We start from the raw sequence: 22220 nt of genomic DNA, 5'->3' as shown, positions 1-22220 counted from the left end.
TTGCTTGCATTAAGTGCACTTTACATGCATACATGGCTTTTGTGAAAGTTGCTATATCATGTTACATTTATGCATGTAACTCCTTTGAAAATTACCTCCTTAGTAAGGTCTTGGTATTCAGTTTCATTTCTTCTCCTTTTCTTTCTAGAAATAAAATGAGGCAAAGTTGTGCCAAGCGTAAAATGGTTTTCCTGGCTATAATCTGTGCTATCTGCCTTTTGCTGCTCCTCCTCCCATACAAGGAAGACCCTGCACCGCTGTCAGAACCTGACATCATTACAATTCTAAGGGGAATATTTGCTAACCAAGTCCGTAAAGCAGTAGCAGAGTGCAAAGAGAATGCTTCTGCAGTGAAAATCCCTGGGTTTCAGCAGGAACCAGAACCTATGAAGGACTTCCTGCGTTACAGGCACTGTAAGGAGTTCCCCAGGATCCTAGACGTCCCCAACAAGTGTGGGGGGGCCCAGACTTCCAAGGATGTCTTCCTCCTCCTGGCCATCAAGTCATCCCCTGGGAATTATGAGCGACGGGAGATCATCCGCAAAACCTGGGGTAACGAGAGCACATTCCAGGACGTTCAGGTCCGACGACTGTTCCTTGTGGGAGTCTCCTCTGACCCTTCCAATGTTAGGAAGATGAACAAGCTCCTACGACTGGAGAGTCAGGAGCACAGTGACATCCTGCAGTGGCACTTCTATGACACCTTCTACAACCTGACACTAAAGCAGGTCCTCTTCTACCAGTGGAGGGAGGAGATGTGCCCTGGCGCCAGGTTCATTTTCAATGGCGATGATGATGTCTTCATCAACACACACAACGTAGTCCAGTACCTGTTGGGACTGCCCGCTGCCAGTGACAAGCATAGGCACCTATATGTAGGAAACCTAAACAGCAACATGGTACCCGTCCGTGAACCACAAAGCAAGTACTATGTGCCAAAGCACCTCTTCTCATCCGATACCTTCCTGCCCTATTGCGGGGGTGGGGGCATTCTGATGTCAGATTTCACATCTTATGCCATCTACCAGGCCTCACTGAGCATCCAGCTCTTCCCTATTGATGATGCGTATCTGGGCATGTGCCTGGCCAAGGCTGGACTGAGTCCTGCTTCTCATGAAGGAATCAGGACATTTGGGCTAAAGCTCCCCTCTTCTAAAATGGAGGCCTTTACTCCCTGTTACCTCAAGGAGCTGCTGCTGGTGCATCGGTTTATGCCCTACGAGATGCTGGAAATGTGGAAAGCCATCCAAGATCCTAACCTCAAATGTGGACAGATGCATCAAGTGTACTTGAACCCCTAGACAGTACATAGAGAGATGTGGCCAGGAAATTGAATAAAACATGTTTACCAGGATCTCGTTTCTCTGCTGATTTGTTATATTATCCACTGGTTTTCGCTTCAGAAATTTCACTGGAGCATCAATGATACAGCTTCCCCCTGTATTATAAAATGCAAGCAGTCATCCTCCTCTTCTTACATCAACACTAAGATGAAGAGTGGGTGACTCGCCAGAATGATGGCTACTGCCTGGAGCCAATACCCTTATTAAATAAACATACACATGCTTACTGTGACTCCAACATCGCTCTAAGCTTCAACAGCAAGAGGAAATGTGGTAAAAAGGATTCACACTCACAAAGAGGGGAGTAGCTGGCTTGTTACGGCGGTTACTACCCCAAATCAAATAAGCCTGATACTTCACTTTCAATGCATATACAGCATAGTTCTCTGCTTCAACGGCAGGGGAGAAGAAAAACTGATACTTCACACATCCAGCAGAGCTCTCTGCTTCAACGGCAGGGGAGAAGAAAAGAGGGTTCGCACTCACAAAGCGGGGAGTAGCTGGCTTGTTACGGCGGTTACTACCCCAAACCAAATGTGCCTGATACTTCACTTTCGATGCATATCCAGCATGGCTCTCTGCTTCAACAGCATGGGAGAAGAAAAACAACCAATAAGGGCTGTATAACATAGTCTGGGTAAAACAAATAAGCATGGGTGTAGCTTGCTTATTGCGGCAGCTACTACCCTTAACTAATCAAGCTAGATATTTCACTTGGATGCAGCTCCATCACTGCTCTCTACATTAAAGGTGGGGGTGGAAGGGAAATAGAACCAAGAGCTAAGAGAAACAGATAAGTATGAGAGAAAAAACTGTGTGAAGCTTGCTGGACAGACTGGATGGGCCATTTGGTCTTCTTCTGCCGTCATTTCTATGTTTCTATGTAAAATCTTCTTTTAGTGTAGCTACATGACAACACAGTAAGTTTTCTCTAAATAATGTTTATCCACAAACTTCCTAGTCAGCATTTTAGGTTTTCTTCCTCTGAAGCAGAGATTAGATTAGCCAGTTTTACAGAGCTGGTAAGATATCAGCAGTGTCTCTTAGACATGCAAACAATACCACACTTATCCTAAAGAGCTAATATTTACAGTGTATCCTCCTCTCTCTATTATCACAGGCACATCCCTACCAAGAACAGCAGTGAATCTGGGGAACCAGACCCAGAACTTGACTCTGGTGTACCTGGAGTGCTTGATGCAATCAGCTGTTAGCCCATCAACACCTCTACTTCCTTTCAGCACCTGTTTTTATACAAAGATTAATGTAAAGATTGCAGCTGGTGCAACTTTGTTATCTGTTGTTTCTGCAAGCCCCACAGGATTGATGTTCCAGTCCTGAACTGTCTGTCAACTGGTAACGGGTGGGAATAAATCACAGTCTATCTACAAACTCCCAATGATAAAAATTCCCAAAGCACATATAAAGTGATTGCATCCACTTTTATAATTTATTTGCAAACTAGATCCCATAGACACAGGCTCTGCTGTCCACAATGAATGGTGTTTGTGATGTCTGATCTCCAGTAGCCCTGTCAATTCCATCCCACAGCTAGAGAGGCAGAGGTTTGGAGGGGTAGGGGTCTCAGACCCCTCTCTTTCTGGGTGATCCTGTGTAGGGAGAGGCATGATGAAGAACCAACTGAGGAAGTCCAAAAGCTTTACATATCTCTGTTTAATGTAGTGCAATATAGTTCAATTTTGCTAATAATGCTCTTTCCTGATTTATGCTATGCTTGCTATGAACAAAGATAAGAGCTATTTAGATTATAATAAGAATAGAAGATACATAAATTTATACAAGGTTGTACAGCAGTAGACATTTCAGCTCCATGGACAAGATAAAAGTTAATTATAATTGGTAGAAAATAGATATAATTATTTGACCTTTTCCTATCAGTAATAAAAAGTGTTGTGCTTGTAGGTAATTGCAAATAGAACCTAGGTCATGCTTGTTGCGCTTCCCATCCGCACCCGGGCCTGCTCACCTCACCAAGACTTTCACGGGTCCCGGGTCGTCTTCCCCTGCTTCTGCAGCGAGCACAGCCAGGCCTTGGCGTCCCGCGGCATCGGCCATGCCCCTAGGCAGGTGCGCATGGACCGCCCGGCTCCTTAAAAGGCCAAGGGCGGATCCCAGCTCTGCGACGCGCCTTAATTGAATGCTGCTTAAAAGGAAGTGCCTGCCTGCACTTCCTTTCTTGACAATTGGGTCGATCACGCTGTGATTTTATCACCGATCTGCCTCTGTCTCAAGCCAACACCGTTATCTGGGTCATCATTGACCGCTTCTCTAAGATGGGACATTTTATTGCTCTGCGGAGTAGAGATGTGAATCGTGTCCTCGATCGTCTTAACGATCGATTTCGGCTGGGAGGGGGAGGGAATTGTATCGTCGCCGTTTGGGTGTTTAGAGTATCGTGAAAATCGTTAAAATTGTGAACCGGCACACTAAAACCCCCTAAAACCCACCCCCGACCCTTTAAATTAAATCCCCCACCCTCCCGAACCCCCCCCCCCCCAAATGCTTTAAATTACCTGGGGGTCCAGCGGCGGTCCGGAACCCCCGCTGAACGACCTCCTGCAGTCGATCTCCTGCCGGCGCCATTTTCCGTACGGAAAACGATTCGCGGCAGGAAATCACTCCCGGACCCCCGCTGGACCCCCAGGGACTTTTGGCCAGCATGGGGGGGCCTCCTGACCCCCACAAGACTTGCCAAAAGTCCAGCGGGGGTGTGGAACGACCTCCTGCAGTTGAATCGTGTTGGTCTATGGCCGCCGCCATTTTGCAAAATGGCGGCGGAGAATGGCGCCGGCTGAAGACAACACGATTCAATTGCAGGAGACCGTTCCAGACCGCCGCTGGACCCCCAGGTAATTTAAGGCATTTGGGGGGGTTCGGGAGGGTGGGGGATTTAATTTAAAGGGTCGGGGGTGGGTTTTAGGGTGTTTTAGTGTGCCGGTTTTCCTGCCCTCCCCCTTCCCCCGATTTACGATTTTTTGACGATAAATCGGGGGAATTGGTATTGTATCGTGGCCCTAACGATTTTTGACGATTTAAAATATATCGGACGATATTTTAAATCGTCAAAAAACGATTCACATCCCTACTGCGGAGTCTTCCATCAGCTCCCGAACTCGCCAAACTGCTCCTGAGGCACATCTTCTGTCTGCATGGCTTACCTAAAGAAATAGTTTCGGACCAAGGGCCACAATTTGCGGCGAAATACTGGCGGTCCTTATGCTAGAAGTTCGACATCATCCTGAGCTTCACATTGGCCTACTACCCTCAGGCTAATGGCCAAGCAGAAAGAACTAATCGTACCCTGAAAGCCTTCCTAAGGTCCTATGTAAATGACCAACAGGACAATTGGGCTGACTTGCTACCATGGGCTGAGTTGTCACACAACAAGCACATAGCTGCCGCCACTGACGTCTCTCCATTTTCGGTGGCGTTTGGACGTCAACCATTACTACCCTTGCCTGTACCCCTCTTTGTGCTTTTGCCAGGAGCGCAGTTCACCACACAAACCATCTGCAATGAATGGAACCAAGTAAAGGAGCGCCTGACCCAAGCTGCTGAACGTTCCAAAAAGGTTGCTGATGCTCATTGGCGGGCAGCTCCTCTCTTCCGACCCGGACAAAAAGTGTGGTTAAGTACCAAGCACATCAGACTGCAACTCCCTTCTCATCGTCTGGTGCCGACGTATATTGGGCCATTCCAATCCTCTGCCTTGTCGGAGCGGTAACTTACCAACTACAGTTGCCGTGATCCATGGGTATTCACAATACCTTTCACGTCTCCTTGATAAAGCCATTTGTGCTCTCCTGGCCTTCTCACAGAGATCCTCCTCCACCACAGGTCTCCACAGAACCAGACAACACACTCCAGGTAAGCGAGGTCCTTGACGTCCGTCAGGTTGAGGCCACTGGGATTATCTTCTCCCCTGGGAAGGGTATGGGGGCAAAGAAAACTCCTGGGAGCCTTCACAAAACATACTTGACAAGGATCTCCTACAGGTTTTCCATAGGGTGCACCCAGACAAGCCTCACCCAAGGAGGGGGAGGCTTCTGTTGCATGCCCCATCCGCGCTCGGCCTGTAACCGGGTCTGCTCACCTCACCAAGACTTCCACGGGTCCCGGGTCGTCCTCCCCTGCTTCTGCAGCAAACACAGCCAGGCCTGTGCGTCCCGCAGCATTGGCCCTGCCCCCTAGGCGTGCGGACCACCCGGCTCCTTAAAGGTCCAGGGCAGATCCCAGCTCGGCGGCGCGCCCTGATTGAGCACTGCTTAAAAGGAAGTGCCTGCCTGCACTCCCTTGCCTTGGCAATCGGGTCGATCATGCTGTGATTTCTAGTTTGCCTCTGCATTTTCAGTGTCTGTTCCAGTCTTGTTCCAGTCCTGTTCCAGCATCCTTCTGTTCCAGCACTCTCCTTTTCCAGCGTCTCCCCAGGTAGTACCTCTTGGACTGTCTTCACGGTACTGACCTCTGCCTGGATTTGACCTTCGCCTGTTTCCTGACCACGTCTGCATGCTGGCTGGAACTGACCTCTGCCTGACCACTGACCACTGCCTGGAACCTGACCCCTACTTTGGCTATCCTTGGACTGACTACTGGTATTGACCCCTGCTTTGGCCGACTATGCTACCTTGACTCTGGCCTTGATCCTTGCCATACATTCAGAGACTCTCTTCTGGCCTTCTCTGGCACCCCGGACTTCTAGCCTGAACATCGACTACGCACCCTTGATCGTGGTGGGCACACCTCTGAACTTTCTCTCAAGGAGATCCTGCGAGGCCCACCTAAGACCAGGCGGTCCGGGTAACCAAGGGCTCAAACTGAGGGAACCCTGTGTTGCTATTAGTGAAGCTCCAGCTAGCCTCTGTCTCCTCTTCTGCTCCGCCTCCTGGTGGCAGGTGCTCTCTGGGTCCGACCAGGGAGCCTACCAATCCTGCACTAGGCCAAGGGTCCACTCCCGGCACAACAATGCTGACCTGTTGCTTAAGCAGGACCTAAAATCTATGTATATGAATAAAATGCCGAAATGGAACTGTATAAGATTGATTGTAATTACTGGATTTCAAGACTGCCCATGGAGAGCCAGTTCAAAGTGTGATTTTCTCCCATGTAATATTTTTTTCCAGGATAATATACCTGTCAATTAAACTTGGTAGATTTGTACTGCAATGGATTCATTTTTGTCTATTTTAAAATATTGGAAAGAATCACAAGGGCCTCTAAAAATTTAGAACAAATAGCAAAGTCTCCCCCACTGCAAATGTTGCCCAAGTTCTTAAGAAGGGTCCAGTCAATTCACCGTTATCTTAACCCTCGATAATACAAAGGTCAGAAACCAGTTCTGGCTGTGTTTAAATTTGCTCGTTTCACCCTCCTTTCCAAATCTTGATTGTTTTCTCAATGTTGTTGCCCCAGACTGCTCTGTTTCTGGCAGAAAATTCTCCAGGACTAGACTAGACTGGCTAATTTTCCAACACAGCCTCCAAGTACATGACCAGCAAATCTCACTTTCCTTTTGACCAGGCATCTGCCAGGGTTCTTCCCCTTCCCATCATCTCATGTACCTATGAGATCACATCCTTCAAGCTGGTCCGCAGGATTCTTCAAGAACACACAATACCTGCAGTTTGTGCATGATATCTCTCTTAGAAGTTCTCTTTTCACTTCCATACTCTAACCCTTGGGAAGATGTATGCAGCAGTGGCGTACTAAAAGGGGGGGGAGGGTGTGTGGTAGTGCGGTCCACCCCGGGTGACAGCCAGGAGGTTGGCGCCATGAGTGGAGCTGATCCTGCTCACACTAGAAGAAGAGGGAGGCCTCCGGGCCACGAGCAGTGGGAGCACTGGGCGACTACCTAGAGCGCCACGGGTCTGGAACAGGCAACTGTATAGACTTTTCTGCTTCCCGCCCTACCCCTGCAGTCCGGAAGAGGAAGTGATGGGTCCGTGCAGGCGAGAAGAAGGAAAGGTCATGCACGTACCAGGGAACTCTCTGGATTTGGCCCGGAGACTCCGGAACTCTAAAAGAATTACCGGGTTTCCAGGCCAATAGCGGAAATGTCCGGGTGCTGCAGCAAAACCAATCTGCTTGGACCCGGAAAGAAGAAAGGAACGTCATTGGTCTTGCGCGGCTGAAAAAGGAGGAGGTTGACAGTGATTTCTACCATCTCCAGACTTTTTTAACTCTTAACTTCACTTCCTCATGACACCACCTGCTCCTGCACAACCTGTTTCCTGTATCCGGCCACTTGCCCGCTCCATCCTGTTTGCCTTGGCCAATCGACATTGCGATTTCCTGCCCGTGCATCAAACGAGGAGTAAGAAACAGGCAGCATCCACTTCCGCAGCACAGGAGGAGAAGGAAGAGGCTGCTGCTGCTCCAGGAGCCCAAGTTAGAGTCTGCTGTTGCTAGTGTGTTTTGAAAGGGGAGGAGAGAGAATAAATGAGCAGGTCTGTGAGAGTGAGCGAGTGTGTATTTGTGTAGGAAGAAGAGATCTGAGAGTGTATGTATGTGAGGAGAGAGCTGAGTGCAAGTGCGCATGGGTGTGAAAGTGAGTGGGCACGTGTGTATGGAAGAGGGAGAGACGTGAGTGAGTGAGTGTGTGTTGGTGGGAGAATGGCAGAAGAAACGGTGTAAATGGACATGTGAGAATGTGAGAGAATGAGCAGTGAAAGTAAGAGTGAACATACAAGAGTGTTTATGAGAGCACATTTGTGAGGATCCGGTCCCACTGTGCAGTTGCCCCCACCCCCGCTAATCCATGGTAATCTCAGGGTGACTGGAAGTCAAATGTTCCCAGGTATGGTCATGCAGTCGTGGCCTGAACCAGGAGGAGGAGCAACAGCGCTGCTCCCACCCTCTCCAGTGCAAATGCAGGAAGTAGAGGCGCATGTTTGTGTGTGAGAGAGGGAGCCTGTGTGCAGGGGTGTGTGAAAGTGTGTGCAAGAGAGAGAGAGAGTCTGTGTGAGGGAGAGGGGAACTGGAGATCACTGGGGGGAGGAGGAATGGAGAAGTGAATCTGTGTGTGGGGGTGTGTGCGCTAAAGGAAGTATCCACCCTGGGTGCCAAATACTTTAGATGCCCCACTGGTATGCAGTCTGTGGCCACGTTTATAGCTTTAAATCTGTTCCTCCTTATCACCACCTTACGCTTCCACTATGATAGGTAATGTAAGTAGAAGGCATTTGCATTTTATTCTGCAGTATTATAGTCCTATTTACCCTGAGGAACAGATTGAGTTACCTAACTGGAACATTTCTGCCTGTGCTGTTTTCCCAGATGGCCCATTCTGTCTTCACATCAGGCACACACTCCTTTGTTGTTCCTTCATAGATCTGGGTACATGAGGGTCAGGATGTACGTAATCCTTCTGCTGGTTCAGTGCCAGTCATGTGAACATCCAACTGGTGAAATCTAGAAGAAACACAGTTGGCTCTGGCCGGCTACAATGAGAGAATTAGTTAGCTGGAGCAATGTAGCAGCTACAAGACCAGCAATAACCAGAGGTCCTAGCAAAACTGCAGGTGCTCCCAGAACTGCCTCTGCCTGGCAGGCTACCCCCTGGGGCAGAGAAGGCAGGCTGTCTGGGCAATACCCACCCTGCTAGCAGAAACTATTTAGACTAAGCCAGAGCTTTGTGGTTAAACATGGGGAGGGAGTTGCTGGATAGTAGATTTAGAAACCCACGTCAGGCTTTTAAACAACTGATGAACAGAGAATCTCTGATGCAACTTTGGCACTCAGTGGATATATGAACAATTCAGATTCATATCCTGACGCCAGAGGTGGAATTTCTTTTGGGGGGGGGGAGCCTACTCCTGAATTAGGCTTCTTCGCCACTATGACCCCTCCTACTCCTAGGCCCCCACCTTCCAAACCAAGCAGGCAAACTACACCTCTGCCTGACTCTACCTCACAATAAGTATTTCCCTATTAATGCCAGATGGCCATTTTAACTGAAATTCTTCTGCTAAAAGATAACACTTACAGGTTCATTCCTATCTTGGCTGAGGTAGCCACAGCATTGCTGAGATGGTAGGTGTATCAATTAGAACAGCCCTAATAGAAGCACCACCTAACAAGAGAAAAGAAGTGTGCAATATGGATAATCCAAAACCGAGGCACAACATAAGAACATAAGAAATTGCCATGCTGGGTCAGACCAAGGATCCATAAAGCCCAGCATCCTGTTTCCAACAGAGGCCAAAACCAGGCCACAAGAACCTGGCAATTACCCAAACACTAAGAAGATCCCATGCTACTGATGCAATTAATACCAGAGGCAGGCAGAGCTCCGGAGTCTCAATGCGTGGATGAGACGATGGTGCAAGGAAGAGGGATTCAGTTTTGTTAGGAACTGGGGAACCTTTTGGGGAAGGGGGAGTCTCTTCCGAAGGGATGGGCTCCACCTTAACCAGGATGGAACCAGACTGCTGGCGCTAACCCTTAAAAAGGAGATAGAGCAGCTTTTAAACTAGAACAAAGGGGAAAGCCGACAGTCGCTCAGCAGCGCATGGTTCGGAGAGATGTATCTTTAAAGGATACTAATGATGCACTAGAATTAGGGCATCCCGACAGTGAGGTTCCAATAATTAGAAAAGTAGTCCAAATGCCTGTAACTAAAAACTCACCTGAGCTAAAAAATTCTAACTTATCCCTATCAATTAAAAAGCAGAATAAAAATACAATCAAAAAACAAACTTTGAAATGTTTGTATGCTAATGCCAGAAGTCTAAGAAGTAAGATGGGAGAATTAGAATGTATAGCAGTAAATGATGACATAGACTTAATTGGCATCTCAGAGACGTGGTGGAAAGAGGATAACCAATGGGACAGTGCTATACCGGGGTACAAATTATATCGCAATGACAGAGAGGAGCAGTCGGGAGGAGGTGTGGCGCTTTATGTCCGGGATGGCATAGAGTCCAACAGGATAAACATCCTGCATGAGACTAAATACAAAATTGAATCTTTATGGGTAGAAATCCCTTGTGTATCAGGGAAGACTACAGTGATAGGGGTATACTACCGTCCACCTGGTCAAGATGGTGAGATGGACAGTGAAATGCTAAGAGAAATTAGGGAAGCCAACCAAATTGGTAGTGCAGTAATAATGGGAGACTTCAATTACCCCAATATAGACTGGGTAAATGTATCATCGGGTCACGCTAGAGAGATAACGTTCCTGGATGGAATAAATGATAGCTTTATGGAGCAAATGGTTCAGGAACCGACGAGAGAGGGAGCAATTTTAGATCTAATTCTCAGTGGAGCACAGGACTTGGTGAGAGAGGTAACGGTGGTGGGGCCGCTTGGCAATAGTGATCATAATATGATCAGATTTGATTTAATGACTGGAAAAGGAACAGTGTGCAAATCCAAAGCTCTCGTGCTAAACTTTCAAAAGGGAAACTTTGATAAAATGAGAAAAATTGTTAGAAAAAAACTGAAAGGAGCAGCTACAAAAGTAAAAAATGTCCAAGAGGCGTGGTCATTGTTAAAAAATACCATTCTAGAAGCACAGTCCAGATGTATTCCACACATTAAGAAAGGTGGAAAGAAGGCAAAACGATTACCGGCATGGTTAAAAGGGGAGGTGAAAGAAGCTATTTTAGCCAAAAGATCTTCATTCAAAAATTGGAAGAAGGATCCAACAGAAGAAAATAGGATAAAGCATAAACATTGGCAAGTTAAATGTAAGACATTGATAAGACAGGCTAAGAGAGAATTTGAAAAGAAGTTGGCTGTAGAGGCAAAAACTCACAGTAAAAACTTTTTTAAATATATCCGAAGCAGAAAGCCTGTGAGGGAGTCAGTTGGACCGTTAGATGATCGAGGGGTTAAAGGGGCACTTAGAGAAGATAAGGCCATCGCGGAAAGATTAAATGATTTCTTTGCTTCGGTGTTTACTGAAGAGGATGTTGGGGAGGTACCCGTAATGGAGAAGGTTTTCATGGGTAATGATTCAGATGGACTGAATCAAATCACGGTGAACCTAGAAGATGTGGTAGGCCTGATTGACAAACTGAAGAGTAGTAAATCACCTGGACCGGATAGTATACACCCCAGAGTTCTGAAGGAACTAAAAAATGAAATTTCAGACCTATTAGTAAAAATTTGTAACTTATCATTAAAATCATCCATTGTACCTGAAGACTGGAGGATAGCAAATGTAACCCCAATATTTAAAAAGGGCTCCAGGGGCGATCCGGGAAACTACAGACCGGTTAGCCTGACTTCAGTGCCAGGAAAAATAGTGGAAAGTGTTCTAAACATCAAAATCACAGAACATATAGAAAGACATGGTTTAATGGAACAAAGTCAGCATGGCTTTACCCAGGGCAAGTCTTGCCTCACAAATCTGCTTCACTTTTTTGAAGGAGTTAATAAACATGTGGATAAAGGTGAACCGGTAGATATAGTATACTTGGATTTTCAGAAGGCGTTTGACAAAGTTCCTCATGAGAGGCTTCTAGGAAAAGTAAAAAGTCATGGGATAGGTGGCGATGTCCTTTCGTGGATTGCAAAACTGGCTAAAAGACAGGAAACAGAGAGTAGGATTAAATGGGCAATTTTCTCAGTGGAAGGGAGTGGACAGTGGAGTGCCTCAGGGATCTGTATTGGGACCCTTACTGTTCAATATATTTATAAATGATCTGGAAAGAAATACGACGAGTGAGATAATCAAATTTGCAGATGACACAAAATTGTGCAGAGTAGTTAAATCACAAGCAGATTGTGATAAATTGCAGGAAGACCTTGTGAGACTGGAAAATTGGGCATCCAAATGGCAGATGAAATTTAATGTGGAAAAGTGCAAGGTGATGCATATAGGGAAAAATAACCCATGCTATAATTACACGATGTTGGGTTCCATATTAGGTGCTACAACCCAAGAAAGAGATCTAGGTGTCATAGTGGATAACACATTGAAATCGTCGGTTCAGTGTGCTGCGGCAGTCAAAAAAGCAAACAGAATGTTGGGAATTATTAGAAAAGGAATGATGAATAAAACGGAAAATGTCATAATGCCTCTGTATCGCTCCATGGTGAGACCGCACCTTGAATACTGTGTACAATTCTGGTCGCCGCATCTCAAAAAAGATATAATTGCGATGGAGAAGGTACAGAGAAGGGCTACCAAAATGATAAGGGGAATGGAACAACTCCCCTATGAGGAAAGACTAAAGAGATTAGGACTTTTCAGCTTGGAGAAGAGACGACTGAGGGGGGATATGATAGAGGTGTTTAAAATCATGAGAGGTCTAGAACGGGTAGATGTGAATCGGTTATTTACTCTTTCAGATAGTAGAAGGACTAGGGGACACTCCATGAAGTTAGCATGGGGCACATTTAAAACTAATCGGAGAAAGTTCTTTTTTTACTCAACGCACAATTAAACTCTGGAATTTGTTGCCAGAGAATGTGGTTCGTGCAGGTAGTATAGCTGTGTTTAAAAAAGGATTGGATAAGTTCTTGGAGGAGAAGTCCATTACCTGCTATTAGGTTCACTTAGAGAATAGCCACTGCCATTAGCAATGGTTACATGGAATAGACTTAGTTTTTGGGTACTTGCCAGGTTCTTATGGCCTGGATTGGCCACTGTTGGAAACAGGATGCTGGGCTTGATGGACCCTTGGTCTGACCCAGTATGGCATTTTCTTATGTTCTTATGTTCTTATGTTCTTATTCCCTAAGTATAATTGATTATTAGCCATTAATGGACTTCTCCTCCAAGAACTTATCCAAACCTTTTTTGAACCCAGCTACACTAACTGCACTAACCACATCCTCTGGCAACAAATTCCAGAGCTTTATTGTGCGTTGAGTGAAAAAGAATTTTCTCCGATTAGTCTTAAATGTGCTAATTGCTAACTTCATGGAATGTCCCCTAGTCCTTCTATTATTCGAAAGTGTAAATAACCGAGTCACATCTACTCGTTCAAGACCTCTCATGATCTTAAAGACCTCTATTATATCCTCCCTCAGCCGTCTCTTCTCCAAGCTGAACAGCCCTAACCACAAGAAAATTAAAGAAATCAGAAAATTCCATGGTGAAGGTAAGGAGCCTGCTTTCCAGGATGCAGCATTGGATGCATCCTCAGTCCACGATCCCCAGCTCTGCACCCCGGCTTGCCAGAACCCTCAGCCCACCTGCCCCCACCCCCACATCCTGAAAATGGGGGGTGGCCGAACACAACCCTTATTACATCACTGAGGACTGTGACGGACGTTAAACAGCGCCAGAACATCAGGCGTCGTGTGCCGTGCTCCGCAGGGGCGCGACAAAGCGGCACTTCCCTTTGTGCACCCCTTCGAGCATCCCGTAGTTAGCCATTCCCCCATGTTCTTTTATATCCCTTGTTAACTATCCCCATATTTAAATGTTTAATGTATTTGACAAAGGTAAAGCATGAGTTCTTGCAAATTTTGTTTAAATGTAAACCGCTGTGATATGTAAAATCGAACACCGGTATATAAAAATAAATAAATAAATATTACAGGGACAAGCACACACAGCAATCAGAACAGTAAGCTAAATCCCATCTCTCCTCCCACAAATAAAATAAAATAGCAACAAGAATAAAGCAGAGGAAGGAATCGGGCGAGACTCGAGATGCTTCCTTGGGGGCAGAAGGAGCTGCGTTCTTTTGCCCACTTCATGTTCAGGAGCTTGTGAATACTCTCCTTCACTATTCTTCTACCTAGAATAGGAAAGAGGTGAAAGGGAATGCTTCCTATGACCCTTTAAGCTTAGGATTTCTCATTGCCTAGAATATAAAAAGCAGCTCTTGCTTCCCTGACTTAAGGCCATCTTGGAATTGCTTTTGAGATGTGCGACCTGTGTGCACACACAAGGTGCCAACTTGCAGTGGGGAGGAGGTTAGTGCCAGGTCTTCCTCTGGATGCAGCTGCTGTCGTCTTTCTGATAGGGCCTATAGGGTGCATGCCACCCCTTCCCCCACAGGAGAATAGCATGATGGGCCTGGCACTTCTAAATGCTGCTTCCGGCCACTGGTACCTGTGTCTCCTAGGCAGGAGAGGAAGAGAGAATGTAGAAGGAAGCAGAGTTTAGAAGTGCCCAGTACTGCACTCCTCCCAGTAGGGCTGGACCAGGGCAGCTATGGAAGGCAGGACCGAGGAAAGAAGGATGGAAGAGGAGGTGTGGAGAGAGATTGCCTATTGGAGGTAATATTGCTGTCTCGAGACTTTACCTTTGAAGTGGATTACACTGCTGCGAGTTTCTTTTGGACTTCCGTGGTAGACGAGGACTGCCCAGACGGCAACATCAACCAACCCCCCGCCACAACGTCATAAGGAGGAGCCAGAAGTGGAGGATAAAAAGGCTCTCCTTCGGCGCGTAACTGCAGACGGCATGCCGCCGAAGCTGCACACCTAAGGGTTGTGCGTGGCTTTGACCGGCTTCGACCGGATTTGCCGCTGGATTTCCTGAAGAATTTTGAATACCCTCAGGAAGGCGATTTCTAAACTCTCCTTTAACCTCCTAAGAGAAGCACTGAGTTAAATAAGTAGAAAACCGCCTGACTACTCTGAATTAGACTCTTCTTGCTTATATATAAATATCAAATAAACGATATGCCACACACTAAGAGAAAGGCAAAGATTAGGCCTACTCTTGGTGTATCTACAGAATCTGTTCAGAGAACTGTGTCAGAGTGGTTGAAATCCCCTCAATATACCCCCGTGGAGGGAGCCGCGTTAGGAGAAGTTTCAGAGCGGAAACGTCATCTTATGTCACAGGGGCTACCGGTGCCATTGGTCAGCCCGTCACATGGTAGGAGCACAATGGCGCCAGCCATCCAGTGCTCCTACCCATGTGATAGGGTCCGGCCAATGGCACGGATACCCTGTCACATGGTAAGGGCAAAGGGCCATCGGCACCATTTTGATTAGTGGCAGCAGACGGCCTGGGAGCAGGAGGACGGCCCGGAGCAGTAGATCGCTCCCGGGACCCCCACTGGACCACCAGGTACCTGTAAAAAGTTTTTGGGGGTGTCGGGAGGGTGGGGGAAGCTAAGGGGTTAGTTTGAAAGGGTCAGGGTGGGTTTTTTGTTTATTGGCTCGGGCGCAGCCCATAAACAAAACCGCGATCGGGCCTGATGCAAAAAAAAAACCCCCACATGTGAATCGGAACCGGAATCCGAACCGATTCCGGTTCGGATTCACATCTCTAATTCTTACTAAAATTCCCTTGTAAATGTGCTGTAAAATTTAAAAGGCACAATTATCTGTTTACTAATCCTGAACATCTTAGATCTTTGTTAGGGATTGGAGGGCAGGTAGAAGAAAGTAAATAAGGGGAGAATCTACTTTTTTTTCAACTTTGATTTTTAGTCTATTACATATATGTTAACGCTCAGTAAGTAACAGTGCATCTCTTATTTTCCTCATGGTAAATACAGAATATTCTATACATAATTGTATTCAGATGATGTGCTTTTTCTTCTATTCATATATTTTTTCTTTATATTCTGAATACAAGATAATCTTGTGTGATGTATAAGATTAAAAACTTAATAAAGAATTAAAAAAAAAAAAAAAAAGGATGGAAGAATGAGCTTGTAGGTGGTGGCATGAATGAAGCTGGCATTTTTCACTGGGGGGGGGGGGGGGGGATGGGACGACAAGTTCAGATTTTGCACAGGAGGCTGATTAGCCTAGACCCGGCCCCTGCTGGAAGATGAAGGATGACTGGGGACCTGCTTCTTTCAGTCGCTACCTATTGTATAAGACGGATCATTTGTCTCCAGTCATGGTGTGCCGCAGAAGGGATTTAGATTTCTTGTAATAATTCGTGCTACATTAGTTATTAAAGTGCTTTGTATTAAGAGTGCTTTATGTGTTTTTAAATTGTAAATGTTTGCCTCCTTGTACGCTCCAGTCTCTGCCGACCCTCCCTAGGCTGCCGGAGGAATCTTTGCCAGCCTTAAAGCTCATCCTCCGAGGTGCTCCCTCAATGCCCCCCCGTTGGCCCATAGGAGCCCCCACTCTAGCAGCAGCCACCTCTCCCATCCCCTATCCATGAGTGTACCAGCTCTCAGGCCCATCCAGGCTCCCCAGCAAGGGCTCCAAACCCCCATCCCCGATGGCAGCCTGATCCACATTGGGCGCACAAGTATATGATTAAACAAATACATTAATTAATGGTTTATTATGCGCTAGAAACAGGCATCGGTCCTTTCCCTTTGGGACCAGTCTACGATTCCCTGCGTTTTTTTTAACATCTTGTCTCTCAGTGCACGGTGGGGGGAGGGGGTGCTTTAGCCATCACTGTGATTCCTGTGCTAGATATTCAAACAGCTTGCTAGGGCCTGGTTCCAGTCCTGCTTGGAAGTGCACTCCATTTGTTATTTAGCTATAATGAAACGGCACTTGGTTCCTTTAGCAGGATAATTTTTCCTGATAAAAGACTTATGGCTAAGTGTGATGGGTACTGTTGATGTGTTGGAATTAGATAATGTGGTGTGGGCCTTTTGCACTTCTGTCATGGCCCAAGATGGATCCCGGCCGAGAGACTGAAAATGGGAACCACCCCACGATGGGGGAAGCAGTGCAGAGATCCTGAAGCTTAGAGCAACCTCCCTTTTTCTGCTCTCCAATTCACCAGAGCCTGGACACCCCAAAAATAAGACAGGCACCCAACTCACAGTAAAAGAAAGAGCGAGACACCAAGGCCACAAGCAGAGCTGTGTGCTCCAGTACCAGTTGGAAGTTCAAACAAGCAGCAATAGGCCTGCTCCATGTTCTGTTAAGAGCTAGAATTCCTAGCAGACAAATGACAGCAGAAAAAGACCATAGGTTCCATCGAGGCTGCCCAGCCACCCCCTTAAGTTAACTTTATAATTCTCATCATTTCCTTAGCCAGACCCTGTATTTATCCCATGCTTTCTTGAATTCAAATACCATTTTTGTCTCTACCACTTCCACCGGGAGGCTGTTCCATGCAACCACCACCTCGAGGAAGACGATCCGCAGGCAAATTCTTAGAAAATGTGGCTACAGAACCCGGCCACGATTATTGCAGCCCTAGAGGGGTGGCTTAAAAGCTAAGAGTCTTAAGTGTATCTCCTGGAATGTTTGTGGTATTGGTGATGTGGTGAAACATTTCACGCTGACACAGCTTTGCTTTAAGAAACACACTTAACTGCTATAGAACTTGCCAAATTGCAGAAACAATGGGTTGGGCAAGTATATCACAGCTCTACTACTCCCACAGTAGGCGTTGCAGTATTGAAACATAAATCTTTACACTTCCAACAGCTTAAAGTTTTGCAAGATTCTGAAGGACGGTAATGTAGTTGTGGAGAGGCAATTATTGGATGCCATAAACTTATTGGAAGTATCTGTGCTCCCAGTGTATATTCCCACTCCTTTTTTGCTCAGATAGTAAACACATTAGCACCTTCCTCTCATAGTCCTATTCTTATAGGGGGTGATTTCAATGTGATTTCTGATCCCCCATCGGATTGATGTCCTGCAACAGCTGCTAATAGTCATACCCGGAGATGAGGCTTCCATTTCTATGCAAACATCTACAGCTTGCGGCCGTGTGGCGATGTCTGCATCCCCTGGAAATTGACTTTACCCATTATTCCTGGGCGCATGATACAAAATCCAGCTTAGATTATCTGTTACTCTCTGACACCTCCTTTTCACAAGCACAAGGTGCAGATATAGGACCGATGGAAATATCAGATCCTGCACCGGTTTGGGTCATTTTGGAGGGGTTCACAGACTCTGCAGCAAAGGGATCCTGGAAACTTCCTCATCATTTATATACTGACTAGCCGTTAAGCCCATAACAACAGGCTACATTAAAAAAAATGTTTTCGGTCCATTTCCTTCCTATTCCCTCCCCCTCATTCTCCCTTCCTCTCACCTCCCCCCTCCGCTCACCCTCTCCTCCCTCCCCCCTCCCCTCAGCCTCTCCTCCCTCCTCCCCTCAGCCTCTCCTCCCTCCCCCCCTCCCCTCAGCCTCTCCTCCCTCCCCTCCCCTCAGCCTCTCCTCACTCTCTCCTCCCTCCCTCCCCTCAGCCTCTCCTCACTCTCTCCTCCCTCCCTCCCCTCAGCCTCTCCTCACTCTCTCCTCCCTCCCTCCCCTCACTCACTCCCCCTCCCCTTTCAGCTCATCCACAACCGGCAGACGGGGGGTGTCCCTCCCTCCCTCCCTCCCTCCCTCGCGCGGCCGCTACAGCTCCTCCCGCTCCTGCTTGTCGCCGCCGCCGCCGCTGCTACTGCTCCTCCCGCTCGTCGCTGCCGCCGCTCCTGCTCCTCCCACTCATCGCCGCCGCTCCTACTGCTCCTCCCGCTCCTGCTCGTCGCCGCAGCCGCTCCTGCTCCTAAGGACCCAGCGCCATTTTTTTTTTTTCGGGCACACTCCACTCTGACCGACGTGCTCGCCCGCGCATGCGCGGTAGAGCTGCTCTCTACTGCGCATTTGCGGCACGTCGGTTAGGGCTCCCTTATCTAGTAGATAAGGCTTTTCATTCCTACCTTACTGAACAATGGAAAGAATATGTAGAATTTAATGGGGCCCATTGTGAAACTCCTTTATTGTTTTGGGATGCTGCAAAAGCGGTATTGAGGGGAGGGGGGCCTACTATGTCCCATGTCATTAGGCAAAAAACAGATAAGAGCCAAAGAGATTCTTTTACTGGAAAGACAGTTACACTCTGATAAACAGAACCTGCTTATCGACTGTTCCCCATTAAACACAGTTCTTATCTACACAGGTAGCACTTAATTCGCTGATCCATCAGCAAACGCAAACCATTATTATGGATTATAAATACCAATTTTTCTTACCTGGTAACAAAACTGGTCACGTTAGCTAATTTAGTCCGGAGCTGACGGGGGAAATTGCCTATAGTGGAAATGAAGAGCTCCCATCATCAACTTTGAAGAATATGTCTGATTAAGAATACCCAGACGCCTCTGCTGTACTAGCCTGTCAGAGGTGAATGAACTTTGAGAGACTTTCTGACTATCACAGGTTCGAAGGATGCAGAGGATTTGGGAAACTTGTAAGCTCTGCAAAGCCTATAATTACAGGCCAGGAAGGCATCAATGACAACATTTGCTTTACAATGCAGAGAAACTGAGTCTTGGATGCAAGCTTTTATCTTGCAGATGCTGGTTTCAATGACCTGAAACCAATGTGAAAAGGAGATCTTGTGAGGTGATAGTTTTGAATGAATCCTGGTGCCAAGAAGTGGAATCCAAGTCTAGCTCTATTCAAAACCCAGACTGCGAGTTGTGTACATAAACAAAGAAGAACAAAAGAAGAACAGAAGAGAATACTTGCATCAAAGTCATTGATAAAGGAACTTGTTTACAGTGGGAGGAGGAACAGGGTTAGAAGAATTCTTAGTTGAGGGAGGTCCTCACAAGCATTTCCTATACAGGATAGATTGTCATGACAACAGTATACGGTATTTTTTGTAAGGAAGTCTTTGGCCAGTTACGTCATTCATTCTGGAAGCTTCGGGAATGTTGTATTTTGATTATATAAGTCAGGGCAGGTCAGAGATTCACTGAGATGCAAGTTGTTACAGATAGAGGGCAGTTATATTGTATCTCACAGGAACATTTGACTTTTAAGAAGCCAAATAAACTAAATTTGATTAAAAAAAACCTCTTGCTGATTTTGAGTGTTCTTGTTGCCCTAAAGCTTTGAGTCCAGCAAAAATTATACAACTTGCACAGACCTTTAAAGAAATAGTTCACCTATTTGTCTCCTACTCCAAACATCTATTTGTCTCCTACTCCAAACATCTATTTGTCTCCTACTCCAAACATCTAGTTTTCATTTCGGGCACTCACCTCCGGGGCTCCAGCTCTGGCCACGCGGCTCGTCCCGGCGCTCCTCCTCCCACCACGAGGCAGCCTATCAGCGAGAGGCAACCAGGCACGTCGCAGATGAGGTAAGCAGAGGATTTAAATCCCTGCCGCTCCTCAAACCTCCTCTTTAATGCGACCGCTGCAACCGCGCCACCCGCCCCAGACCTCAGCAGCTGGCCTGCGCAGCCGGCGCTGAAGCCCATCGGGGCAAGGCCTAGTTTTCATTTCGGGCACTCACCTCCGGGGCTCCAGCTCCGGCCACGCGGCTCGTCCCGGCGCTCCTCCTCCCACCACGAGGCAGCCTATCAGCGAGAGGCAACCAGGCACGTCGCAGATGAGGTAAGTGGGGGATTTAAATCCCTACCGCCCCCCCTCGGCGTCTCGCGCCGGGCGTCTCACGCCGAAGGAGCGCGACAAAGGGGCTAGCCCCTTTGTGCGCCCCTTCGTGCACTCCCTTCGTGCGCAACAGTTTGCAAAGCACTCACAGATCCTTCCACAGCACTCAGCTTCCAAACAGCGTGACCCCTCCCTCTTGCCTGACGCCTATTCCTAATTCCGCTTTCTACAGCAGCTGATTTATAACTAGACCAACCATTATCACCATGAACACCTTCCACATTCCAATTCTCAAATACTCTAACTTCACCTCCAAAATGATGAGAACTAACCTTAACACCTTTTATTACAACTCACTCATTCCAATTATGACTTCTCCCTTCACCCAAATCATAGGATTAATGACGTTCTCAATCCTACTTCTGAATACTCAATTCCTACTAAAAAAGGCCACACTACTAGGTGATATACTTTCTGATGAGTCCCCCGACATATGTGCAATCACAGAGACCTGGCTAAAAAGCACAGATGTCTCCATAATAGATCAACTACCTTCAGACTTATACAATATTTTCTCTATTCCGAGACCTAAAAAGAAAGGAGGTGGACTTCTACTGGCTGCTAAAAAGAAATTCAATTTAACGCTTCAACCCACCTCACCTCTTCACAAGATTGAGATTGGTCTCTTCAAATCAAAAGACCTACAAATTTGCCTAATCTATGCCCCCCCCCCCCCCGGCATATTGGAAAAAAACCCTTCACCTCTGACTGAATACATTACCAAACATATTGACATCAACATACCTGCTATCATCCTAGGAGACCTAAACCTCCACTTTGACCGCTCCCCTCTTACCCCAGCATGTGAAGCCACACTTTCTACTCTAAATGCCCTTGGATTTAAACAAATGGTCTCGGGCCCCACACACAAGGCAGGACACACCCTAGATATTGTTTTTACGTATTCGCTCTTACACACTGACCACCCCCAATGCACCCCCATACCTTGGTCAGACCACTACCGAGTTGACACACGCTGCACATTCAACTGCAGCTCCCACTCTCCACTGCCTAAGAAAAGAACCATCAATTTCAGAAAAAAATGCAAGACTGAAGACATCATTGATGCTCTTACAGAGGATCTCAATAAATTAGACCTCTTTGATGCCAACTCCGCCTGTTCCTCCTGGCATCTAATTACCAGCAACATTGCAAATCGACTCTGCCCCCTTCTAACGAAGGAAATCTGCCCTGAGAAGAAAGATAAAAAACCCTGGTACACCGCAGATCTCAGAATAATGAAACTTGATCTCCACAAACTAGAAAAGAAATGGCGGAGAAACCAAGATCCAACACTACTACAAAAATACAAAGCCATACTCCACCAGTATCGTAAATCCACTGATGAAGCAAAGAAAAACTATTACACAGCAAGAATACATCAATACCAGTTCAACGCGCGTGCCCTCTTCCAATATGTGTCAAGTATAATTACCCCCCCTATAAACAGCAACCCAAACAACAAGGACGAAAACAAATGTGAGAAGATAGCTTCCTACTTCCACGACAAGGTGGCAAAAATCATGGCTCGCTTCACTACTTCCGCTCCATCAATACCCCTTTCGGCCACTAACACTATGATCACCTCAGCCACTCTCTCAAATT

General features: G+C 46.8%; 1 pseudogene; it reads left to right on the top strand.

The window, feature by feature from the left end:
* LOC115097149 overlaps positions 1–1346 on the top strand; it is a 98178-nt pseudogene extending 96832 nt beyond the window's left edge.
* Positions 1347–22220: the final 20874 nt, after the last annotated feature.

The sequence above is a fragment of the Rhinatrema bivittatum genome, chromosome 8, assembly GCF_901001135.1.
Source record: "Rhinatrema bivittatum chromosome 8, aRhiBiv1.1, whole genome shotgun sequence".
NCBI lineage: Eukaryota > Metazoa > Chordata > Amphibia > Gymnophiona > Rhinatrematidae > Rhinatrema > Rhinatrema bivittatum.
This window is presented reverse-complemented; position numbering and strand designations above follow the sequence as displayed.